This window comes from Peromyscus eremicus, chromosome 9, assembly GCF_949786415.1.
Source record: "Peromyscus eremicus chromosome 9, PerEre_H2_v1, whole genome shotgun sequence".
NCBI classification, from domain to species: domain Eukaryota; kingdom Metazoa; phylum Chordata; class Mammalia; order Rodentia; family Cricetidae; genus Peromyscus; species Peromyscus eremicus.
The window spans coordinates 110,461,680-110,489,545 of record NC_081425.1 but is presented as its reverse complement, the minus strand read 5'-3'; the positions used below and the strand labels follow the sequence as shown (position 1 = coordinate 110,489,545).

The 27,866-nt window shown below is 41.9% G+C and overlaps 1 protein-coding gene across 2 annotated transcripts in view; it reads right to left on the bottom strand.

Annotated features, from left to right (window-relative positions):
• Positions 1-27,866, bottom strand: part of Fhit (fragile histidine triad diadenosine triphosphatase) — a 1,519,797-nt gene that overhangs the window by 67,988 nt on the left and 1,423,943 nt on the right. The gene's annotated exons all lie outside the window — the stretch shown is intronic.

Here is a 27,866-nt window from a genome sequence, read left to right as displayed (position 1 = left end):
AAATTCTTGAACAGTCATGTCTGTGAGCTACAGTGTTCCCATATATAAAGTAGGATCATAACAACTCATTGAAGTGATTTGGAGAAAAATAAAACTATTGCTCTTCAATTCTTATAAAAATGTGGTAACTATTAGGAGCTCAAAATACTTTAGTTTTCATGATAGTGACAGCAAATCTGATTGTTCTACATTGCTAAGTGCCTCCCCTGGTATGAATCAAATCTCTGGTCACTGGTTCTCCATGTTTATCACTTGTTATGGTATATTCTCTGTCCTTTGGTTGAGGCTCTTACCCTTTTCTGGAATATGAACCCTTAGAAAATCCAGTGCAGTGTGGGTGGGGAGTCTGTCTCAAGCTCTACAGCACCTCACATATGCCCTATACTGTTGGCATGCATATACTCAGCCCTCACCTCTTCCCTTGAGAATAGAGCCTTTGCCCAAAGAGGTCACCATTTCATCTTCCCTTGCTTAGCTCAGCATATGGCAGAAAATAGATACTCAGTATCCATTTAATGGATGAACAAAACCCTGTAAATATCTCCTCTGAACTCTTAAAAACATGTAATTTCAGGTCTGCTTGGGGACTCAAGTAAGAACCCCTATCAAAGGTGGTCACTGAAAAGACAAGTAGAGATATTTTAGGAGAAATTAATAGAGCTAGGCAAGAAAGATGGTGCAGAGCAGGTAGCAATCTCAAGAGAAGAGGGACAGAGTTCATGAGAACCTGGTGTCAGTGCTGGAGGGCATCTTTTTACCTAAAATGATAAGCCTTATGTAAAGTTACATGGCTATTGCTAAGAACTGCCACCTTCTGAATAATAGGCCAGTGTCCTTCAAACCCCAACTATCTTGTTTCCAATCACCATGCTGCTTTTCTCAGTAGCTCAGTCCTTGCAAAAATTCAACAACAATTTCAGACTTAAGGGCGCAGCTTGGTAGTACAGCAAGTACCTAGCATGCACAGGTTCTTGGTTCCACCCAAAATATCACAAAATCAAAAGGAAATATACATTCTTTCTATCACCAGAGAGAGATATAGAGAAATAAAGATTGGAGACAGGCTGTGTATGAGAAACTATATTTAGGTCTATTGAATCTGAAAAATGAAGCACTTACTTCATTGCCCTAAGTAGAAGATGAAATCATCCTCTACTTTCTTTGCTCAATAACAAAGGTTTATCATGGAGGGAGAAGGGCTTGATGCTTGAGATCCTGGTCAGGAAAGGACTGGCATTTTCTCTCCCCTCAAGTTCAATCTGCATTATCCTAGACAGGGCCCATGTAACAGCCCTGTCCTCCAAAGTGGCACAGGCTATATGAGTAGGAATGCTGTGGGAGCCTTTTCTACAGGCACAGTTTGATACATGATTAGCTTCCCTGGCACACAGACAACATATCTCTGTGACTAGAGATTGGGGTTTTTTAACCATCAAAAAGAACTATGCCTTTGCCACCATGGCAGATGCTCTATTCAATAAGCATCACACATGGATTTTACAGAAATAGGATGCGATTTGAGAACATCTGCAATTCTCTGGAACATATTGTTGTCAAAATTTGATGGAAACTAAATAATAGACATCAGACTTCCCACCAAATGTTTTGCATGGAATTTTCCCCTAATAGTACAAATTGCTCCTTCTGAAACAGCATATGACTGAATTAAAAATGTGTCAGTCTGTGAATATTAGCACAACTGCCTTTCAGAGCCACCCAGGCCACCAATACTGGTGCCCACTCCTGTTGCAGAGGTGACAATCAGGAGAACTGAATAGGTTTTCCTCATTGCTGCTCTGATTTGCTATGGATGCCACAAACTCAAGATGACATTTATTCTTTTGTCAAGCAGAATAGTCACTATATAGGAAGTCACCAAGCTGGCCTTATGTGGGCACTCTAAATACATGCCCTTTTGCAATCCCCACTACAGTTCCCAGAGACAGCTTCTGTTGTCTTCTATGTCTCCACCAGAGCATTGCAGCCTTGGCCCTAAGTAGATAGGCACTCTCTTGACACATTCTATTTACAATACTCACTGAATCTAACCAAATCCTTTGAGGTCATGCCACCTAAACCCCAAATTAACTGCTGAAAATAGTATAGAGATGTCCAATCCAGGCCTGGTTTGCTACAAATCTTGATCAATCTTGTTCCACTTGATGGCATAGGAGGAACCTCTTTAAATACAAGATATAGACTCTGAAGTTAAACTTCTTCAACCTTACCTTTGCTGGCTATATTATCTTGGGTAAATACTGGCTCCATGGCTCAGCTTCCTCAATAGAAGACAATAGAGCCTGTGATGAGGGTAGGTGTTATAGGAATGTTCATGGTTCTCCAGCCAGGAATACCAAGTACTAATTTCATTTTGGTAAAGCTGCTTTGAAACCAGGTCTCTGGAATCTTATAGTAGGAATGAATTATACATCTTATCCAATTTCAGCTCATCTCCTAAGTGCTACTAGAGTTACATCTTAAAAAAGGAGTATTGGTGAAATTATTATGGCCACTCCACGTAGTTAAAAGATTTATTTAATGGCATAACTTACAAGTTAAGGGATAGGTAGGTTGCGGGGTCTGGGCAAGGTGTATCACAGTCCAGCGTTGTTCTCTGGAGCTCTGCTTGGCCCACCTTCACCGTCCAAGGTCCCAGAACCGAGTGAGTGCGCCGCCCATCCAGATCTCAGGTCTCCAGGCGCCTCCCTTGGCCCCGCCTTGTAGGCGTGACAGTTGCCAAAGTCTCAATGGGGGTTGGAACTTCCAGATCAAAGCTGGAATGGCTACCCACTACAAAGGAGATCATTACAGTAGCCTTGATAGGGGCATTGTTGAGGTCCTCTTAACAGAAAGCTATTTTCTCTAAGTCAAAAGAATGGAATTAAACTCTGTCCTTGGACTTAACATTCCAAGATAGCTGAAACACAAGAGTTAATACATCTGGGCCTGTCAGTCATCTGGTAGACATCACCAGAAAAGGTGATCCACTTTAAGCCATGCTAAATAGATGGGAGGAATAATTACCCTTTTAATGCGATAATATATTCTTCCTTCTCAGAAAGCCACCCTCAGAAAAGTATAACTTTTCAGTTTTCTTCATTCTATCTCTTTCTTTTGAATTCATTACTAACAGTTCGTGCTTTCTGCATACTCTGAGCTCTTTACTCTTTTTCTCTGAAGCTACTCTTCTGTCATGAGTCACATAAATATAAACAATATGGTTTTCTCTGTCTTCTCCATCCTCCTCCTCTGCTCAGGCAGCTGAGGAAATAGTTTGCTTGTCTTGAGTATTGTCTTTGAAATTTTGAAAAGCCTTCTTTTGAGTCAATTTTTAAATTCTTTTATTAACAATACTAATAACACCCAAAGAAATGGCAATTTCTCCAGTAACATAGAATGTTTAACGTGGGGGAGGGGTGTCCAAAATCTAGTCTTCTGAGATTCAAGGGACTGACAAGCTCCTATAGTTTTTCTTTAGAAGTTACATACTTCCACTTCAAAAGACATAGAGTAAGCATTCTTACTCCAAGAGGAGGGAACAGAGGCATAGCAAGACAACATCAGCCAAAACAAGACAAAAACTCAGGCAAGAAAGAGCAAATCTTGAAGTTCTGTCCCTGGCATTTGGGTCTCAGGATGGAATTATCTGGGGACAAGCAGCCTTGGGCAGGCATATTCCTTGGGTTGTCCATAGCACACATGACCTCTTTCAGAACTGCTCCACTTTAAGCCTTTCAGTTGTCCTCAGCAAATGTTCCAGGGTCTCCACTGGTACATAGGCTTCACCTTTATTGTTCCTTGCAATGGCTTCTACAGGTCTCCTTCCTTAGCAGATTTCTGGCACCTTGGTGCTAGCCTCCATGATCCTATAATTCTTGGATTTTTCATGTTAACAAAACCAGCACCATGTGTACAATTTTGCCAAGGTTTCTTCCAGCTACCTTCTATTACAGCCTTGGGCCTTGTATGCAACCTTGGTACCTTTGTAGGTAGAGTGCTCAATTAAGGAATTCCTTCAGGTGCAGTCTCTGTTCTAGTTCTGTCCTTTCCAATGAATTTGCACTTCAGTTTACCTTCAGTGGCTGGGGTCTTGCCCTCACAGCATATTTCCTCTTTCCTATTCTAAAGTGTGAGGTTCCTCCTTAATTGTTAAACTCACAGCAATCCCAGCTGCTCTCTCTGCCCTCCTTCCATCTCAGTCACATTCCTCTCCTCTCTAAACTTCTAGTTTTTTCAAGTATTTTTGTTCTGTCTGCATGCTGCTCCCTCACAGACTAAATTTTTATTCTATATAAGTTGATTTAACCTAGGCATTTGTGACAGTAATGGAAAGCGGATTAGCACATCCTCCCAGAGAACTTCTTGCTGAGAAAATGAGATTTAGGTATGTATAAAAGACAAATCACATTTGTGGATGATCACCAGGCATGCAAAATAGGTTTTAATACCTGTCAATTAGATGAGGGTGTCTGAAGCAGGGCCCTGACATCAGCCCAAAACTGTATGTTCTATTGAATAAGGGTGAAACAATCGTTTAGTAATGTCTGACTCAAGAATGGTTAGAGTTCAGAGGCACTGGATCCTATATTTAATATCTGTGTCAAAGAATGTTCACTATGACCAGGAGGCAAAAGGTGTGTCCTGACTACCTTCCTTTACCTTTAGATTAGTGGTTCTTAAACTGTGGGATAAGACCTTTCTGGCAAACCTCTATCTCCAAAAATATTTATGATTTATAACAGTAGGAAAATCAACAGTTATAAAGTAGCTAGGAGAATAATTTTATGGTTGGGGGTCACTACAACATGAGGAACTGTCTAAAAAGAATTACAGTATTGGGAAGGTTGAGAACCATTGCTTTAGATCGTGGTACTTTAGGCAAGTGGGATTTGGTGGGATTTGATACTTTTTTCTTCCTTCTCTGCACTTTAAACTTGTTTCACTGTCCATCATGCTTTTATACCAAAAAGTATAAAATCTACATAGATTCAGTCATATATCTAACCTTACCACTAATGATTCTAATATTGCTTTCTTAAATCATCAAAAGTGTAGAAACTCAGAAGAGACAAATTTCCCATGTACAACATAGCTCACCAGTGATAAAACATTATTTGGCTATCAGAATTTTAAAAATTTTCAAAGGCGAATGCCTCAAATGATATTAAAATACAATTTGTTTTTGTTTTTAGATAAAGCAATATATGTTAGGGACATATAGTTTAGGGAATCTCTCCTTTCTTACCCCATTGTAACTAGCCCTGGCTTTTGAATTGATGCTGTTATTACATAATTTTCAAGGCATTGAGACAGATTTTAATTCATTTAATAATTAGGTCAATAAAAAACATTATAGCTGAGAGTGCCATTAAAAGTCCATAATGTTACCTTAATGGGGGGAAAACTAATATAGTTCTGTTGGAATTTTTCCATGAAATTAATATTATAGAACTTTAGTGGGTGTCTTAAATAGTTTAAATAGACATTTTCATTAACAGAACTAATCATAGAATTATAACAAATGAAAATCATTACATTTGTTCTGATGAAGTACCCATCCATGTTCACTGGGTTTTATCAGTCTTGTTCCTGTGAAGATCCTGAATATATATTATCCTAGGAACAGTCTATTAATCTCACTGGATCACTGCTATGGTCCCCTCAGAGCTGAAAATTTCTGTGTTTGTGATTTTTCTTTGAACAGTATGGCTCTACTTCTCTAAGACACTCCCCTCTCTTCCCACAGATAGCCATTAAAACCCTCCAAAGTGCCTTTCATCTAATGGAGCTCAGGAAGACATGCAACATGGGATGTGCCATATCTATACTCCTAGGAATGTTCACCACCACTCTTTCATTAACTTTATCATTCAAAGCAGAGACTGGAGTGGGTGTAGTAGAGCAGCTCACTGTGATTTCTGTCAGTTCTGTTCAGAGGGCTGGATAGCAGCAGGGAAAGTACCTACTCAAGAGTCCCATTTCAGGCTATGTAAACCCCTTGATTATGTGTTATGCAAAACACAAGCCACTATGTACAGACGCATCACTATTGGAACTCATAAGGATCAAGGTGGGGGACCACAGGAAATGAAAGCCAAAGTCACAGGTACAAATGACACCTGCTGTGCTGACAGAATGTTTAGGAACATACATGAACAAGCTGTAGCTGGAGAATGGGTGCAGAGAACATGCACTTCTGGGTTGGCAACGCTGCACCAGAGCAGTGATTCTGATGTCAACAGGATGACCACTGGCAGCTTAGCTCTCTGCTCTATGGATTCAGCATCAGGAAAATGGAAGTCTGTGCTTACTTGGAGAGAAGAGGTGCTTGGGAGAAAATGGTCTTGAGCAGTGTGGCTGGTAGACAGCATGAGGATGTCCTTCAGAGGAACAAAGAGCCCTCAATGGGCAGCAGGGTAGCCTAAGGCCTTACTTCCCAGGACACAGTGAGCAGAGAGCACAGGGACATAAACAGAATGATCTCCTCCCTCCCCTGTGTACTCTCAGAAGTTCTTGAGAGCGGAACAGTGCTCACCAAGGCCTGAGACATATGAAAAAGGATGCAAAGGATACAAAGTCTGGTAGATAGAGTACATTTTAGAGATCTATTGTAAAATATGGGCCCTATCATCACCAATAACTTATAACACACTATGTATTCAGATATTGCTGAGTAGATTTTATATATTCTGACCATGAAAGCATGTGAGATGATAAGTAAGTTAATTGAGTTATCTTCATCATTCCACAATGAATACACACAGCCAAACAAAACATTATACCTCAGATAGATAAATAAATAGCAGGGAAATGTTAAACATCTATAACAGACCCTATATTTAAATAATGATCCTACTATACATTATACAAATGAAGAAAAGGTTACATTGCTTACCAATTAGAGACAGGTGTACAAACGGAAGGAAAGAGGGAAGAAGAAAAGGTAAAGATGGGGCGGGGAAAAGGAAGGCAGGCTTGTGCAACAGCCATTATTCTGCCTCCAAAGAAAGCAGAGAGAAGGTATACATCTCTGTCTGTGAGCTCATCTTCCCCCTGGGGCATTTCCAGCTACCCTAGAAGCTGTAGGTACAGATGTCCTCTACTTAAATATTTTTTACAAGGGGACTGTCAGAAAATGTCATTCTCCAGTCCATTGAACTTCCTTTGATGCCACCCATAGACTAATTTGTATCAAACCACCATGTTGAGTAGCAAAGGTGGGTCCTGTGAACAAGGAGACACAGAAGGATGGAGAACCTCACCGGACTGTAATCACTTCTAATCAAGAGAAAGCACAGGTAGGTCAAACTGGGGAAGTTTAAAATGCTGTACAAAACAGAGAAAATAATAAGAAAAAAAATCAAAGAATGGTAGAACACATCCACTCTCTTTTTAAGATCTAGGGTCTCCTGGGATCTCACAGACAGGAATATATGGGCCAATTTCTTTCCATGGATAGTAGAGGAGGAGAGGGGAAAAGATTTAAGGATGTGCTTGAAATCTAGTTGGAGTTACCTAGGACTCAACAAACCATGTGAAGAGGTCTGGTAGGCTGCTATTCCTATAAGGGAAAATCTTGAGGAGATCCAATAAACTATATTTTAGAAGGTATAGGGCTAGAAGTGCATTTTGCCACAGTTTATTCACTTTAGTTTGTAAAATTATTGGACATTAACTTGGGATCCACTGTTCCAGTAGCAAATATTTTTACTAAAATTACCAAATATTCTCCAGAACAGAGACTCTTATCAGAAAATGGATCTTTAATATATAATGGTATCTTGCATGCACACACACAAAGCTCTCTTTGGGGAGACTTAACGGTTCAGTGAAGGACTTTCACAACATCATGAAATTTTAGAGATTTCTCAGATACTGTTTCTCTGGGAGGAAGGAAAGGTGAACAGAGACAGACTTGTGGGTTTTGAGACTACTACCATTTTCTAGTTTATTCAACACGATCAGCAGAGGTTAACAACTAGGAAATGGAAATCATTCAGGAATAAGAAATTATTTACCAACAAACAAAATAGGTTTAACAATGCATTTAGTCCTTTTAGTTTGACACTTGCTAGGAAGTGCAACTGTGCTCTCTTGGTATTATTTAAATTAAATTATCAAATGCAAATGCTAAGTACGAACCTCTCAGAAAAGCACTGGGTTATAACACCACGTCTGCTATTCAAGCTAAAAGTTGATTACTGGTCCTGGGGCTACAAACATGCCAGACAATTGTTTAATTGCCTTGCAGGTAAAGGGCTAGGTAGCACTTTTGTTCTCATTCTGGAATGCAACGTGACTGTTGTAGCTAGAGTTTTCCTGCCTGGCCCACAGTCAGGACAAATCTCTCTCACCCGCCAGTCCCACAGCCACTCAGACCCAACCAAATAAACACAGAGACTTATATTGTTTACAAACTGTATGGCCGTGGCAGGCTTCTTGCTAACTGTTCTTACATCTTAAATTAATCCATTTCTATAAATCTATACCTTGCCACATGACTCGTGGCTTACCGGGATCTTCACATGAGGCTTGTCATGGTGGCGGCTGGCAGTGTCTCCCCCACCCAGCTTCCTGTTTTCTCAATTCTCTTTTCTGTTAATCCCACCTATACTTCCTGCCTGGTCACTGGCCAATCAGTGATTTATTTATTGACCAATCAGCAATACATTTGACATACAGACCATCCCACAGCAGACTGTCTAATACAACATAATGATCATAAAGACACATAAGAAGCCTCCACACGACACCTGTTTTATGGGCAAGAGAAGCTGTAGAAAATTTTTGCAAAGCTCAAGGAACTTGGCAGTGCCAGATTTTCAATCACTCGCCAAGCAGCCAAAGCTTTTGCTCCCAGTTTATAGAGTTAAACAACAAATTTGCAAAAAGGGATTTAAAACTGTAATGAGTTCCAGGGGCAGAGGCCATTATCTAACAGCTAATTTGCATCCAGTGGTCAAGTGACATGTTACCTAGGAGCATGGGTACCTCTTTCTCAAGTCACCAGTGAAGACAGATGTTAACTCTGAGACCAAGATGGCTCAGAGGTTAAGAGCACTGACTGCTCTTCCAGAGGTCCTGAGTTCAATTCCCAGCAACCACATGGTGGCTCACAACCATCCGTAATGAGATCTGGTGCCCTTTTCTGGCCTACAGACATAACATTGTATACATAATAATAAATAAATAAATCTTAAAAAAAAAAAAAGAGACCATGTTGTACACCCCTCAGATGAGAGAAAAGGCTGTAGGGTAGCTAGGAAGATACAGTACTTTCTGGGCCTTTTATCTTGAAGCTCAAACCAGAGGAAAGGAAGCTGATGGGGGCAGAAGAGGAAGTGGCAGAGGGGAGGGCAAGAAACAGTCCCTGGAGTTCTTCCTGTGCCAGTGGCTCAAAATCCCAAGGGTCATAATCATCCCCTGCTTGCTAGAATGGCACAAAGAGACATGGAGAAGAAAAGAGATCTTAAAGCCTGGGCCCAACTTGAATAATCACCTTCAAATAACTGCAACACAGGAATTCCTCTATAGTGCTCCAGAATTAACCAGAATTTTACCTGCTTATGTGGAGTCTATTTCTGAAAACTATAACCCAACTCCACTAAGCACTGTGTGCCAGCAAGCACCTTGTATTATGTGGTATTTTACTTAGTGCTATAGGAACCCCACAATAGGCCTCCAATCTTGGTAAAGTATATGAAGCTGCCTGAAGTGATTTGTACTTTATTTACTTATTATTTGTGAGACAGGATCTCCTGTATTCCAGGGCTGGCCTTGAACTTGCTGTGCAGTTAATGATGACCTCGACCTTCTGATCCTCCCGCCTGCACTGCTGGGATAACAAGCACAGGACTGTCGAGCCCGAATATATGGTGCTCAGGGATGGGTCTTGTGGCTTTGTGCACACAAGGGAGTACTTTACCCCTGAGCTGTACCTCCAGCCCATTAGTACCTAATTTAACAATAGTAGGGCATAAATGTTTCTCCTCCAAAGGGGTCTCCCCTTCTTATAAGTTTTATAGTGTACATGTTATCACATTTACAAAACCAAGAATGATTTTTTTTTTAGAAAGTAGGGGGGCAGCAGTAAGTGCAAAGCAAAGCTGCCATAATCAGTTCTGGGTGGTGAGAAGACAGATTGTTATTTTCTTCTTTTTATGCATCAGAATGTTTAGCTTCCATAAATAAATAAATGAAGATGTAATCTTTAAACATGGAAAAGGCAAAGGAAGAGCCAGCCCTTGCAAGCATCACAGCGTGAGAGAACAAAGTTCACATTTTATATTAAAGAACAGAGAGACCCCCTCACTCCACAAAGGGTCTGTCTGGGTGCCAGGAACAACACTGAGCATTGTCTACACAGGATCCCAGCAGTACATGGAGGCAGACGCTGCCATTCTCACTGGGAAACTGAGGAGAAGGAAGCTTAGATCGCTCTGAGTAATGTGCCATGGCATGCCCCCTGACCCTTCTTCATGCCCACTCTTCTGTCCCCAGAGGCCTTTTCATAGCTCCAAAGGTTCCAGGTCCATAATTGCATCACATTTTCCCTCACTTGGAAAGCCCTTTGGCCATGTGAGGTCTACAAGACCTGTCAGGTGTTCTCCATTTTGCAAATCATCATTGAGGTTCCTGGCTGTCAGCCACTGTTGCCTTAGCATAGGCCAGAAGATGCCAGGTGGCAAATTTCAAGCTAGCTCAGGCCCACTGAGTGTTTTCTATGGCTTCCCTAGACATCCTAAAACCGAGGTGTTAAAAAGCTTGATTATCAGCCTGTGGCATTATTGGAAAACAATGGACCCTTAAGCAGGGGCTGGTGAAAGTTAAGTCATTGTCAGAAAGCCCTTTTAAAAGATATTGTGACCATAGTCCCTCCTTTCTTTTCCATTTGCCCTCTATGAAGGGACATCCTCTTCTACCATGTATGCCTGCCATGATGTATGTATGTATGGGTCCTGCCTCAGTCCCAAAGCAAGGAAGTCGATTGATCGCAGACTGAAATCCCTGAAATTAGAGGCTCACCCTTTCCTTCCTACATGTTGAATGTCTCCTGTGTTTTGTCACAGCATTGAAAGCTGATGACTCATCTAGTCTTTACAAGAGTTTGACAAAGTAGTTTTCAGAACTCACAAAATAAAACATTTAGATAATAATCTGAATATCTAGTTACCTAAACACCCATGCCTGCATGGCAATAATTAACTATAGCAGTAGCTGTGTGGTTATATAGGAAGTCTATACTCAGTTCTCAAAAACCTTCTTGTAATGTTATTTCTTATAACTGACTGGCCCATGTATCCAGGAAGCCCTGGATCACAGTTTGCCTTAGATTTTCTTTTTAAATGATTTTATTTCTGTCTTTCTATCCAGATCTAATCCTTTCTATATGGCTTGCATTCTATATGCCATTCCACTGATGAGCACAGGATAGGTACCTACTCAGTGTCTGAAAGAAGTCAAGTGACCATTGCTCTGACCTCAGGACGCACCAGTGGTGGTCTGAATTGTACATCATAAGAAAAGAATAAAGCCGGGCGGTGGTGGCGCACGCCTTTAATCCCAGCACTCGGGAGGCAGAGCCAGGCGGATCTCTGTGAGTTCGAGGCCAGCCTGGGCTACCAAGTGAGTCCCAGGAAAGGCGCAAAGCTACACAGAGAAACCCTGTCTCGAAAAACCAAAAAAAAAAAAAAAAAAAAAAAAAAAAAAAGAAAAGAATAAAAATACGAATCAAAACAATCTATTCTTTCTATTAGGGAGGTGATGTAAGCATGGGGACTTGAGTTCAGATCCCTGGCACCCATATACAGCTGGGTGCAGCAGTACATGTCTACACCAGTGCTGGAAAAGCAGAGGCAGGTGGGTCCCTGGAGCTGGCTGGGTAGCCAGTTATCTGAGTGGTTGAACTCATTTCAAAAATTAGGTGGAGAGTGATATGGATTGGTTGTCTATCTCTGTCCTTCACATGCACACACATCACACATAGACGCCCTCCCCCAACACATGTAGACACCCAAATTAATCCCTGGCCTCCATGTGTACACATATACACAAACACCCTATGCACACATACTCATAAACACATACACACATATAACACAAACACACAACACACACACACACACACACACACACACACACACACACACACACACACACGAGAATCTCTTTTCTAAATTGTACATTCCACCTCAAACTATTAATAATATAGGTTTGTACTTTCCCCTCTTCTACTTGACCACTCCTAAGGCATATGCCAATGTCCCACCTTCCCTATGATATCCCTAGCCCAACTAGCAGAAAGACATACACATATTAAGTACAGGATGGATATCAGTCCAGTAATCATCAACTTCAATCCTGAAACCCTCAAATCTATGTTGCTGCTACATTCAGAAGCTGAAAAGAATATGTTCTTCCCTCCCACTCACTAAATGGAAAACTCAATATGTTTGACTCTCTCAGAGTTAAAAGACTAAGATATCTCCCTACTTTACATTCAAGGACAGGGTATGCTTGTTCCAAATCACTGAGACAGAACGTAGGCTCAAGAATGAGGAACTTACAGGGAAGCATTGGCTCAGTAAGGTTATTATTTTAATGTCAATGATGAAAGCAAGAGATAGAAAGTGGCTAGGCAATTGAGGGGCAGGGATTCTGAAAGTGAGCAGTTCCAATTCTTTCCATGGCTTGAAGCAGAAAATGTCCTTGGTTCTCTCTAGGATGATAGAATTGAGCTCTATTTTCCTACCTCCTAAATGAGCACCCTGACCTGCAGACCCATGATTGATGCCCCCCCCCCTGCAGCACCTCCATCCAGACACTCATCTTTTTTGTATTAACAGCTTTGGAATTGGATCTTTGGAGTTTCATGGTACAAATGAAACCATATTCCCAAATATATATCTCTTTCCAAATTCAGTGAAATTTCAGTGGAGATTTCTGCTTTAGATTTTAGGATTCCCATTCTAGACTTTAAGTAGTCTTGGTTCTGCTGAGGTTGTTCTTCTGGTCTAAAGAATAGATTTTTTAGATCTCTGACCTTGGATGTAGAAATGACTACTAGTGTCTTTGAGGTGTGGCTACCCCAATATCTGCCTTCAGGTTTTTATTAAGACCAATTAGGATTCATTCAACATCTGGCATCCAACTTGTGGGGCACGAATTCACAAAAAAAGCTGCTGGCCTGTGATTTTGCAGCCACTGGCTCAGGCCAGAGTTACATGTGGCCAGAGTCACTACCCCACCAGCTAAGGATTTAGCCAGGGTTAGCTGGAGTTAACAAGAGTTAGCTGCTTTTGCATGTTTCCCTATGTAGACCTCTGGCTCTTGGGCTTCTTCCCTCTCCTGGTGGGTTGTGACTTTCCCTGGATCCTCTCCTAGGCTGTTGACACACTAGGTAGCTGCCTTACTTCAACATCATCTGAATTGTCATTGTCAACAGATTTGGTGAGTCAATTGGGATTTCTTAAAGGGGAGAATTAGTTAAAATAAAAAAAAAATGACACATAGTTTTTTCCTACACTGAAAAATGGGAAACATTATTACAATGCATAGAGTTAGGTCTCTGTTTGATAATACACTAGATGGTTTGAAAATGGAGCAATTAAATGAGAGGATAATTAATGTAGATGGGATTTACACAATGTCAACTATAAATATTATTTGCTTGATCATTTTTGTTACATCATTAAAAAAGTTGGTTAATATGAGTGCCAAGATAAAAGTTTTGGAAAAACTTATTAAAAACAGATCATAGAGATATTCAGACCCAGACAGAAGAATTTAAAAGAGAATCAATCTCAGGATTGCATTATAAGGTTACAGAGGAACACTCAAGGGTTTTCAAACATCCAACCTTAATTTATCCAGTAACCTTACAGAAACTACCAAATGACAGATATACTCAAGGCTATGTAAAAGCTGAACGGACTCCTGTACAAATGTTAGAATTGAGGAGATTCAAGGAAGCAATAATCTCATATGGTATGCATTCACCTTTTGTGAAGCAGATGTTAAATTCGTGGTCAACTTGTAATAGAATTATCTCTCAAGACTGGAGAGATTTGGTTACAGCAGTTTTGGAGGCTGGTCCTCAATTACAATGGAGGATCTGATGGAAAGATGAAGCTAGGACCATTGAACAACAAAGTTGGGCTAGAGGTATGGATATTTCCCATGACCAACTTCTTGGAAAATTATGCTAATGTAGAAAAGCAATCTCTATATGTTGATCACACCCTGGCTTTATGCCACAGAACTGAAGAAGTAGGGAAGAAAATGGAGTCATTTACTAGAGTCATACAGGGTCCCAAAAAAACCTTCATTGATTTCTTACAAAGATTAACCTCAGCAGTAAATAGAATGATACCAAATTCAGATGCTAGACATATAATAATTGAATCTCTGGCTTTTGAAAATGCTAATGCACAATGCAAAGGGATAATTGGGTTGTTAAAAACAAGATCAGCACCATTGGAGGAATGGATCTGAGATACAATCAATATTGAATCTCATAACCATGATAATGCTTGGATAGGATAGATGATTTCCAGCAGTTTGAAGAAAAATTGAAATGTCAAATATTTTAATTGTGGTAAACAAAGTCACCTAAAAAGGGACTGTACAGGGCATTCCTACAAACACTGTTTTTGCTAAGAATAACACCCCTCCCTTCTAAATTATGCAGAAGGTATGGCAAAGGCAGGCATTGGACTAACAAGTGTAGATCAACAAGGGACAGACAAGGTAAACTTTTGCCATCAGGAAATGACTTGGGAGGCCTCTAGCAGGTCCCTATGTCAAATTTGGTTCAATTGTTTTCTGTCATAGTGGGGGAAACTCCTTCCCAGAACACTTAAAGGACTTAATGCCTATTGTAAAAAAAAAAAAAAAAAAAAAAAAAAAAAAAATACTGCTCTGAATGATAGAACAGCTTAAGAAGATAAAACAAAAATTTCACGAGAAACCATAAAGCAAATATTATAAAGAGACCTCTTGATTAAAAGAGGTGATAGTTTATTAAACAGCATGACCTCTCAATCTAAACTAACTTATAAAACTAACAAATGTTTTTCATTTGATCAGATAAAACTTGCCAAAAGGGGAATTCCCCAAAGTTAGGGTTGGGGAGGATTTTGTTTTTGTCATTCCAGGAAAATAAAAACCATTATCTTGAGGAATTTAAAGACCTTTGGACAAATAATCATCCAAAGAAGAAGGGAGAACTATCCCCCCCCCAAAAAAATACCAAGAAAAGAAATAATCCAACCTAATGTGATCTCTGAAGTCCCCAAAAAGATGATGGGACCCCACAGTGATGACTCTATATTGACTATTTAATGCCTTTAAGCTGATAAACACCACCCAAAGATCAGCTTTGGATTACAAACTTCTCAGGACAATTTTGAGGTGGCTACCTGAGATGATCCAACCTCACAGACTAGCCAGGACTTGAGACAAGCCCTGCACTTTCCCATTACTCAGAGACTGGACAACAAATAATCCAGCTACCTCTCCCAGGATTTGACAATTAACCCATGTTTTTCTTTTCAGGATATGCTGGTGCCCCAGACAGCAGGAAGTAAATTCAAGAACAGGATTTCCACAATCCCAAGAGGTTGGGTAGGTGGTTTTTGGTCATTCAATGGGTTATGGATATTTGTCATTGTTTAGGGTAGTTGGTTACAAGTTGTATTGGTAATGGTCAGGAAAAAAGCTGAACCAAGGAGATTAGATTCAGAGTTCTTGTTTAAAAAAAAAGAAAAAGAAAAATGGGGGATACAGATGATAGGATAAAAGGGTAGATTATTGAATCTATTCTGAAAAGAAGAAAGGGTGGATATAGATAAGATATGATAAAAGGTAGATGGTTGAATCTACTTTTAAAAAACAACTAATAGTTTTAAATACTTTATATTGATGGTGATGTTGCTCTGTATGCTGTGAATGTATTGCTCTGATTGGTTGATAAATAAAATCCTGACTGGCCAGTAGCCAGGCAGGAAATATAGGCAGGATAAACAGAGAAGGAAAATTCTGGGAAGAGGAAGGCTGAGTGAGGAAATGCCAGGGAGCAGCATGTAGTGGCACACAGGTAAAGCCACGGAACACGTGGCAACATATAGATTAACAGAAATGGGCTGAGTTTAAGTAAAAGCTAGTCAGTGGTAGGCCTGAGCTAATGGTTGAGCAGTTTTAACTAATATAAGCCTGTGTGTTTACTTGGGTCTGAGCAGCTGCAGACAGTGGGACCACAGGGCCACCAGGAGTGAACACAGACAAACTTCAGCTACATTATATTGAATTTTTGTATACTGTATACAAATTTTGTATATTGATACAAACGAGATTAATTTTGTTAGAACATACTGCACATACATTTTAAATCTTCTTCAAGGTATTGTACATATTTAACAATGTAATGCAAATTTCTAGTCCTTAAAAGTTATTATTACAAACTAATTAGGATATAAAGAAATTCAAGTTAGTAGTCATTATAATCAAACTTGTAGTCATGTTAGGTATGTTCTCAAGGTCAAACAGATATATTTTAGATAGACAGGTCATCTTCAAACACTTCAGAGATCTATAGAATGTGGCATTTAAGATGTTTTAATAACATAGGTTATTTTTTATGACAATGAGACATTTCTGCTCTTGGCAGCACCTATCTCCTTCAAAGAAGGTGAAGGGCATTAAAGAAACTCCATATGGAGTTTACTTTCTTTGTGGCAAAAGTTAGCCACTGGGTAAGAACTGCTGAACTTTGACAAGACAAGGTAGGACAGCCCTTCAGAAAATCCTGTTCACAGATATGTCTGTCAGATATGCTAAGCCTGTAGGCCAAAGATGGATGCTCCAACGTTACAGAGGAACTTTGGGTGACTGCCCAAGCAGCCAGCTGTTTCTATCATTTCTCCACAATGTTTGGAAGTTGCTTGCTTCCACTTCCTGCTTACTCAGTTAATATTAATCCCTTCTCGGGTCTCTGATGGAATTGAAGATTAGACAGTTATAGTTATAGTTTTCCTTGTTAACAAATTCAGAAAATAAGCTCACCAAAGAGGTGTAAAGTGTACAAGTTTGAGAGACATCAAAAGATAGTTTTCAGTTGGTAATACAAGTTAGGATAGAAAGTGAATTAGGCACAACACTTTGTACTCACCAAAATATAAATAATGGAGTATTTTCTCTGAATTTGTCAAGTGTTAATGGACTAGACATTATTGATGTAATTATTGCCTGTATGTATTGTATATAGTCACTGTACTTATTATATATATTTTTCTTATATTAGTTAAAATCTGTTTTATTTTAGACAAAAAGGGGGAATGTGGTGATATTTTGTGTATGCTCTAACAAATAAAGCTTGCCTGAAGATCAGAGGGCAAAGCCAGCCACTATTTAGCCATAGAGGCCAGGCAGTGGTGGCACACACCTTTAATCCCAGCACTTGGGATCTCATGCCTTTAATCCCAGCACTAGGGAGGTTGAGACAGGAAGTGATATGGCTGGGCGGAGAGAAGAAAATATAAGGTGGAAGGAGACAGGAGTTCAGCTTTTTTGGCTGAGGAGTTGGTGAGGTGAGGTGTGACTGTGGCTTGTTTCTTTGTCTCTCTGACCTTTCAGCATTTACCCCAATATGTGGCTCCAGGTTTTTATTAAGACCAATTAGGATTTGTGCTACATTATCTCACTTAAGAGTTAATTTTGGTCTGGAGAGTTGGTTCAGCAATTTGGAGTACTTGTTGCTCTTACGGAAGACCCATGTTTGATTCCCAGAATCCACATGGTGACTTGCAACTATATGCAACTCCAGTCCAGGGAATCCAAAGCCCTCTTCTGACCTTAATGGGCACTAGTAATGTACATGGTATACATACATAAATACATGTATGCAAAAAATTCATAGATATAAATACAATAAAATAAATCTAAAACAAAGTTTAAAGTAACAACAGCAAGCCCTTAATTTAGCTGGACTTTTAAATCACCTCACCAAGAGACCACCCATTAGGAAGAATGATCACTAAAAACCATCTAAAGAGATGGGAAGAATAATTATCTGTTAAATGAGATAATATACTCACGCTTCCCAGAAAACCTACTCTTGATGCAGTCACTTTGTAATAAGCATAGTTTTAAAAAAATGTCTTTTAGATTCATAAAAATAGCTTAGTCAAGATCCCCACTACACCCAAGGCTGCACCTGATAACCAGAATTCAGTGACATCACTCATTGAATATAACTACAGTCCTAGAATCCCATGACAGCCCAATGCTCTGCTCTGCACATCTGAAGAGATGCTACCTTGATCTGCCCTGCGCCTGGAGAGTCTCCCCTGGGATCCTGACCCTTAAATCTGAGACTTATGTTAGAGACTGGACCTGACCTTCAGATATGACACACAGAACAGCCCTGGGGAGATAGGCTTAGGACCGTGGTTAGGTACTTACAGTCTGAACCTTGTGAGATGACTCTCAGCATAAAAACACACAACTTTTGTTATACCAACTGTGCATATCCACCTTCTTGCTCCGGACACACTTCCAAAGCCACCACCTGGTGGCTTAGGTAAGCCCACTTTGCTTTTCTAGGTAACTTGTAAAAATGTAACTTTTCCTTTTTCCTTATTTTTATTTCTTTTTTTCTTTTCAATTCTCCTGGCCATGTCCTCACCCTCTCCTCTACGCTACCCAGACCCCACATCGTGCCACATGGTTGCTTTTCTGCTATGTGGCTCTTAGCTGACCTACATACCTAACTTTAAAATCATGGCATTCTTTTGTCCTACTTTCCATCTCCCCATCCTGAAAACTGCCAAGAGGTCTCCCTTACCTGCTGTTTTGTTTCTCTATTTCAGGCTTTACTAAACTTGCCCCTCCTTAGTTCTTCCTTAAATGCTTTATATTGAGATTAAGAATACAAAAATGGAACCCCCATTTCTCTAGCACCAACCCTGAAAGTTCCTGGTGCTACCATCTTCTTTAGTTGATTATTACCTGGGCCAGTAAGTGGTGTTGCTTCCATGGACAGCAATCCGGATAGGAGCCAGGAGAATGGCTCCTGCTTCATTAGTAGGCTGAGCAGTGGGAAAGCCTGGTTCCCTTTGAAGAGTGAGGGTTTGCAAGGCAGAAGCCCTCACTTTAACAGCACACTTTGCATAGGAACAAAGGCAGAAGGGAGTTAGGCTTTTAACTGAAATCTTGCCTCTCACTTGTCACTTAGCAAAATCTTCAGCAGACCCTGCTAAATAAAGAAGTTCTTGACCTTCTCAGGCTATTAAGAGTGACCCAAAATAAGCAAAGTGGCTCTGTTCCCCAAATTTCCTTTTATTGGTTGCTTTAGACAGCCAAACCTGAACAAAGCAGCCTCAGGGAAAAGGCTGGGCAATAACTCTTATTCGCTTCAGCAAGAGATGCCTCAAAGGAAGGTTTTTTTTTTTTTTTTTTTTTTTTTTTTTAAGAATATCAGGATAAAAGGAGACAGCAGAAATTTAAGGACAGATCTTGAGCAGTGACAAGTTTCAGGGGTAGCTTCTCAGAACTGAGGCTTTAAACAGGAGGGAAAATGTGTGTACTCATCACTGACATGGCTGCCTCATAAAATATTCGGATTCTTCAAGAGAGGGAGGGCCTCAAGGGCCTCTCAAAGAGTGACTATCTCACTGTTAACAGAGTTTTAGGGCATATATTCTCACTTCAGGAGTCCCAAGCGGCTGGATCAGCCACCCAGCACAAGATGCCAACTAAAGAAGGAAGTAAAAAGGTGAAAAGCAGAGAAAGGAGGTTTAATCAGTGTGGCATATGGGGAATGGAATGAGACCCAGGTCAATCTTCTGTTTAAACAGAGGAAGAACTGGGGCAAGGGGCAAGGGGCATAGGCACCTAAGCAGTCCCAGACACAGTGTGGGCCGCTTGATCATTAACTCAGCCCTGCTTCTCTAATGTAGCTTGCTGAAGTCCTTCTGCTTCCGAAGACAGCTACTCCAGGAGAGATAATTGCCTTGGATGGTCTGGTCTGCTTTGCTGTTCCTAGAATTCAAGGTGACTTCAGGCTTAGGACAAGATTGGTATCTTTCTGCCTCCAGTCTTGAGGGGGAGTGTGGTAGACTCAGCATCACCGTTTCTAGATAGACAAGTCCTGGAGTGATTACCATGTCCATATGCAAAGTCAATCTGGAATCTGAGTCAAAGTAAAGAAGAAATACAAAGTGAAGCCAGGGATGCCAGGCTTGCATTCTGCCTTTAGCTGCCCCGTGGGCTCAAATGAAGAGTCAGTATTTTTTAGAGAAAGCAGTTTCTAATGTCTGTTATAGCATTATGTTGTATGTCTGCTTCATTTGGGGCAAGGAGGAAATCAGAGAACCCACAAGGACATCTCCCAATTGTCCCTCACAAGCATATATTCTGAAGATGTGACCGCAGCCCAGTCGGTGGCCCATGCCTGTGACCCAGCACAAGGGAGAGAAAGCAAGGCAGGGAAGCCAAGAATTCAAGGTCAGCCCGGGCTCGAAAGAGAATCTCAGCAACACCAAAAGAAACAAAACAAATACACAATACCGCCCTCCGCCCACAAATCCTTCTGGGCATGCTGTAAGTTCAGTTTGCAGCATGTTAGGATGAAGGCCAATTATCTGTCTGGGGGTTGGGGGTTGGTTCCCACGAGAAAGAAAGTACCAGCAGCTTGGTCCTCTCTACTGACTCCTGTGCAGGAATTGGGAGGCTGACTGCCCATCCTAGAGAGGGTAGAGCTGTTGCCTGTGCTCTGCTACTAGCCCTTCCTCCTCTCTCTGTCCAAGAGGAAGCTTTCTCCAACTACTTGCCATTAGATTGACCTAATTACAGTGCCTGGCATAGGTCTGAGATGAGAAGGAGCTAAGAACTGTACTGTTGGCCAGTTTCTAGGCTGGGAGTCTACCTGGAGTGAGTGGAAGAACTGTTTTCTGACTAGCTTAGAGCAGGAAGTGCCTGGTTGAAGCTTGATGTATCAAAGCTTCAACTGCCCCATAAGGTGTGAGGCCCTCTCTGCCCTGAGCACTTACTCTCTCAGAGCTTGTGATGACAGAGAGGAAGGCCACTCAGGCACTGGACTAGTTTATATGGCTCTTAGATTCAAATTTCCTATTCTCAATATTAAAGGCAGTTTATTACCATCTTCATGTTCTAAGTAGCAGTGGTGCATCAGGTCCTCCACAGTGCAGGTTCTAAGCAGAAGTAACAGAATTACCGAGAAGGTCTCTGAATTCTTTCCCGTCTTCCCTTTTTGTGGAATGCCATCTTTCCTGTACTTAAAGGCAAAGGTTCAGAGTAAAGACTCTGAACACGCAGGCCTTTCTCAGCTTCCCTCAGTTTAAATCTTAGATCACATCCCCTTTGAGCTGCCACACTTCTCCCCAGCTTCTACTTGCACTGAAATAGCACTGATGTGACTTTGACCATTCCTTCAGCTCCTCTTTCCTGTGAAGATTACTATGCTGTATAACATGCTACAGACATGTGTGTGCTTTCTCTTGCAAATATGTCTTTTGTCATAGGATGTCACCCCTGAAGCTACAAAGAGCAGAGGAGAGAGCATTTTCTCTTCCTCCCCACAGAATCTTGGAGGTTGAGGTAAAGGAAATACCTATCCAAGGACACAGGACCAAACCCTCCTCCCAGGATCTTCTTATACACCCACTCTCCTCTACTCCAGATCTCTCCCCTGAGCTCCAGCCTTCTCCATGTCAAAGTAGAACATATCAGTCCTCCAGGATTCTCACACATGGCCAAAACAACTATTGCTTTCTGAGCAGAGGCAAAAATCTAGAATGTGATCCTGCAGGTGATCTTTCTTGCTAAATAGCATATAGGCAATGCTTTAAGCTTTCTAACATTCATTTTTATGAAGATTGCCCATCAGAATCCTTAAAAATTCACTGAAGAAAGGTGTGAAGGGAAGTAATACCTAAAGAGTATCAGGCCAAGTACTACATTCAGTAGGTAGGTAGCCCCCCATTTAAACCTCATAATAGTCTCTGTTTTACAAATACTATGGCTGAGCCACAGAGAGGGGTGAGAGAGAGAAAGAGAGAGAGAGAGAGAGAGAGAGAGAGAGAGAGAGAGAGAGAGAGAGAGAGAGAGAGAGAGGAAGAGGAGAGGAGAGGAGAGGAGAGGAGAAGAGAAGAGAAGAGAAGAGAAGAGAAGAGAAGAGAAGAGAAGAGAAGAGAAGAGAAGAGAAGAGAAAAGAAGAGAAGCAAAGCCAAGCCTGCCTATCACACGCAGCTGACAGATGGAGGAAGCTAGACCCAGCTTGTCATCCTCATTTCAGATCCACATTGGCATTTCTAGCCCATGTGACATTTTGTCTACTTGCTTCTCTCACATCATCCACAGCCACTGAATTAGACAAGTCCTCACAGACTGGCAGACCACAATGACTCTAATCTGTAGGAGCAGAACACAGGTGTGGAACATGAAGTGTACACCTAGTGACTCTTGGGAGAAACTGCAATGCCATCAAGTGTAGACTATCAAGTGTAGACCACCCATGTATGCCTCATTTCTAGACAGAGAGGAGTGGAAAGCCTTTGAGAAAACAAGATGGCTTCTCTTCTCCTTAATCATCCAGCTGCATTCAGATAGGTCTAGAAGCAGAGTACCCATAAACAGCGCCCCTGACATACCTCTGAGGTAGGTAAAACAGAATGAGGACTCCTAATGCATTGTCTTGAGTATATGCAGTCAGCCCTACCCTCATAGTAAAACCTAATAAGAGACTTGCAAGAGGACTTCCAGAAATCTCCAATTAGAGAGAAATAGGAAGGCTATGGAAGGGTTAGATACAGTAGGAAGCTCTGAAGTTACAGTTTGAAATGTCGAGCTATACCTAATTAGACAGGATTTAATCAGGACCTCAGGGAAGCCTCTCCTTTGGTCTCTGAGATCCAATGGCACATATTTGGAGTGGAGATGGGAGATCCACCTTAACACTAGTGAGAAAGATGTGGTACCTTCATTAACTGGAGCATCATGGGAATTAGTACTGCATTAGAGATGCTAAGCAGGAACATACTCTTGGATATCTTCAACAAAAGCAAGGGTCTGGACAAGGTAGCAGGGTATGAAGTTCTGAGAGTGAGAAGAGTTCAGAGTTCCTCTGCTCATTCATTTTTCAGGGGAAGGAACTGAGGCTCAGAAAGTCTTGTTGTGTCTGTGTCTCAAGACTCCTCGAGCAAGACCACCACAGAGCCGATATCCAATGCAAAACACAGAGGGGTTTATTGATAACAAGCAAGCCTGGGCTTGGTCCATATCCACCATCCAACACAGTGGGTGGAGGAGGACAGCCCTGAGCTCTCAGGGTGAGGGGTTTTTAAAGGGAAGAACCACAAGCAGGGTGGTACAAGCCTTGGCATCATATGATTGGGTGAGGATATGTAACCTTTGAATTTACTGATTAGGAGTTACAGTTATAATTTTTGGGCAGGCCTGGACAAGTCCCAGGCTCTGTCCTTGAGCTGCCATGGGGGCTGGCTGGCCTTGCATGTACTGACTGTGGGGGCTGACTCGGTGGCCCGGGCTCTGTCCTTGAGTTGCCATAGAGACTGGCTGGCTTCACACGTTCACATTGACCTATGCACATAGCTCTAAGTTGGTGAGAGGTCCCAGACAGTAAACAACTGGCTGAACCTTGAGCAGTCAGAGTACATGCAGAAATGGAGCTACTGCAAGGACTATGTCTTTTGTTCATGGCCCTCCCAGAAACTGTTTGCTTAAGTCTCAGGAAACTGAAATTGAGGCCTGATCTCTGAGAGAAGACTGACAGCCTGTTATGGTGTCTGCTTGGTCCTTTCAGTCTATGTGGTTTCTTTCAAGTTGCACAGTGAGTCAGAACCCAGGCTTCCCAAGTCCCAGGTGAAAGCAAACGTTTATCTCATAATAGAGGCAGTCATGTCCCCCAGCAGTGTAGACCCCCGTTTATGTCCCAGCAGTAGTAGACCCCCATTTATGTCCCCAGCAGTGTAGACCCCCGTTTATGTCCCCAGCAGTGTAGACACCCGTTTATGTCCCAGCAGTAGTAGACCCCGTTTATGTCCCCAGCAGTAGTAGACCCTCGTTTATGTCCCCAGCAGTGTAGACCCCCATTTATGTCCCCAGCAGTAGACCCCCCTTTATGTCCCCAGCAGTGTAGACCCCCGTTTATGTCCCCAGCAGTGTAGACCCCCATTTATGTCCCCAGCAGTGTAGACCCCCGTTTATGTCCCCAGCAGTGTAGACCCCCGTTTATGTCCCCAGCAGTGTAGACCCCCATTTATGCCCCCAGCAGTAGTAGACCCTCGTTTATGTCCCCAGCAGTAGTAGACCCTCGTTTATGTCCCCAGCAGTGTAGACCCCAGTTCACACTGTAACTTTGGAAGAGTAGCATGAAGAGGAATTATATCTAGTGGAGGTTGCCCAAGATAAGGGACTTCAAAGATGGACCACTGAGGGACATGACAGGATCTGAAGTACAGATAAGATGGAAATGGTGATGTCACTAGGAGATGGGGAGAATTAACACTGAAAATATTGTCCTAAGGAACAGAAAATAGACTTCAGTTTGGGTTTATACAGAAGGCAGAGAATTAATATGTGGATCAGAAATAAGCCGGATTAGTTTATTGTGCTGAAATATGCACAAAATAAAACTTACCACTTACCCATCTTAAAGACTACAATTCAGTGGCACTTAAAATATTCACAATGTGCAACTATTACTGCCATTTACACACAGGTGTACCCAACCTATATCTAACAATCCTGGAATGCAGGCCACAGGCTATATGCATTCCAGGATTGCTAGGAATATAGTCCAGCATGTTTATAGATGATCATAGCATATTGTAATATCAAAAAGTTAGATTTCCCTGATTGCTTTAGAATACTCTCATTACCCCAAAGGGAAACTGTATACCCACTGAGTAGTAATTCATCCTTTCTCTGTCTCTACCTGCCTTCAACCCTGTCAATCACTAAATGTGCTTTCTGCCACTCTTGATTTGCCTGTTACAGATACTTTGTATGAATAGCATCACAAAATGCATATTCTTTTAATGTCTGGGGAAGATTTGTGTGTGAGTGTGTGTATGAGTGTGTGGGGAGGTTGTGTTTCTGTGGTTTCACTTGTGTGCACATGTGTAGAGAACCCAGAGCTCAATTTCCAGTGTCTTCCTCAGTTGCTCTCCACCTTATGTTTTGAGTTACAGTTTCTCACTGAGCTTGGAGCTCACCAGTTAAGCTAGACCAGCAAACTCCAAGGAGTCTCCCGTTCTGCCTTCCCCTCAGCACTAGGTTTACAGATGTGTGCTTTTAGATAGGTACTGGGGACTTGAACTCAGGTTCTTGTGCTTGTATGGCAAACCCTTTACTGACTGAATCATTTCTCCAGCCATGGAGATGTTTATATGGCATACCCACCACTAGGTTTGCAGGTGACCAGCCTGCTTTGTAAAGGAGCTTGGGAGAAGATTCCAGTACAGGTGTAGGCTACAAGTCTATTTAATGAGGTTACTGTGCAGAAGATTCTGGCATGAGATGGAGCTGCTCCTGACAAGACCCTGGATCACCTCATCACTTTCCACATTGCTTGGGGGGGGGAGGGTAGTAGTGGTAGTAGCACTCTCTACTATAAAGTAAACCGGGTCTAGATGCTCAGCTGCTCCTGCTGATCTCATATCTCCCTGTTCTTCTCCAACCTCCCTTCTGTTGACAATTGTTTGCTAATTTCCATGACACACTGCAGCATGTTTGACCTGGGAGCACGGCTTTCTGCTGAGTGATATGCAGTTTCAGCCATTAGCACAGCCAGGCACATAGTAAGAACAGGGATAAGCAAGCATCACTTGAGCTTTACACTGCTTTGGCCCAATAAACTCAGGGACGATCCTTTAAATGCTGGCAATAAGGGCAATAAAATTAGCTACAAAGGGACTGCAGGGTGAAAATGATGTTTGCTGGTGCTCTATGTGCATCTCTCTCTCTCTCTCTCTCTCTCTCTCTCTCTCTCTCTCTCTCTCTCTCTCACACACACACACACACACACACACACACACACACACACACACCAAACACTAATAAAAATACATCTTTCATCTGTAAAGCCATTCCAGCTTTGATCTGGAAGTTCCAACCCCCATTGAGACTTCGGCAACTGTCACGCCTACGAGGCGGGGCCAAGGGAGGCGCCTGGAGACCTGAAATCTGGATGGGGGTTAGAACTTCCAGATCAAAGCTGGAATGGCTACCCACTACACAGAGGACATTGATTTTCGAGTAAGTGGAGTCAAAAGTCTGTAAAAAGCAGCATTTCTAGGTGGGAAGGGTAGGTTCCATCTTATGACTATAAACTATGTTAGAGGTTTAGATCTACTTTGTATCCAGGGAGGAAAGCTGGCGTGGCACTAAAACAACAACCACATACCACCAACTGCAGGACAGCCCAGTGAGTAAGTGTACTTGTGTACTGCTGCTAAGCCTGACAACCTTCCTTTGATCCCCCAAATCCTTAAGGTGAAATGAAAGAATTCCCTCTTGCAGGGTGCTCTCTGACCTCCATGCATGTGCACACATACATAAACAAACAAACAAAGTAGTCAAAAAAATCAAGAACCCTATAGCTGATTGAATATTGTCATTAAAAACCCATGTCTACTTAGTACCTCACAACGTGGCCCTGTTTGGAAATAAAATCTGGGGAGATGCAGATAGTTAAGATGAGGTAATACATACTGACTAAGGTAAGTGCTACCTTGAAAGACTGCTGCTCAGGTTTTTTCAAGGTTGTTAGAAGGCATACAGATATCCACACAGAGAAGAATGAGTTATAAATACACCCAGAAATTGGAGGTCTATATCTATAAACCCAGCAACACTGTAAACTGCTGCCACCGCCAGAGGCCAGCAGGGAGGGAGGAAGGCCTCAGAACCTCCACAGAGCCCTTAACGTCTGACTCTGGTGACATAATTTCAGACTCCCAGCCTGCAGACTGGATAAGCTCCTCTGCTCATTCCAGTCAGTTCTTCCTTTCATCCAACCACACCGACCTGTTTTAAAGATGAAAAAGATGAGTTCTCATCATGAAATTTCATCACCACAGGAGTTCAACTTCTGAAGGAAGACCTAGACAGGAGGCGGTCTGAGCACCCTGACTTTGTAAGCAGGCTCACGTTCCAGGCAGTGAGTCCCACGGGTTCTCTGGTGTAGCTTGTTTTCGAGGTGAGAGCAAGGCAGACCCTTCCACTTGTTTGTCTCCATGCCTCCCTTTTTGGGGATCTCTTCTCTGAACCCACAAAACACTATTTACTCTTTGTTCCCTGCTCCTTTGCTAGGGCTAACCCCTTGCCTTGTAGGTGAGTGTATGCTGGCTGAGCAGGGATTATTCCATATTGATCATGGTTTTTATTACATTATATGGGATCCCTCTGGTGGTTACTAGGGGATACACCAGTTCTGAGAGATTAGAACCAAACCAAAGATTCTTCAAATCCAGGAGAAAGGGGCTTGAGTGCTGAAGTTCCAGCAGGCCACCAGAAGCTGGCTAGTTGGCGTTCCTAGGAATATCAGACGTGAAACTGTCTTGCTGTAAGATGACAGTATGGAGCATCTCTGCCACATGAAAGGAATGCCTCAAGCCTCTGGCCAGAGAGGCCCAGGGACACTGAAAAATATGACAGGAAAGAGAGGTTGACAGGACAGTATTGCCAGACCTTAGCATGAAATAGGTTTCTGAGCATCTCATCAAATGTCTACAAGGACAGGCCCTCTCAGTGACCCTCCCAAATCAGTCAAAGCCAGCCCTTGTCTTAGCTATGATTTACATATAAAAGCATCCATCTGGCTGGAC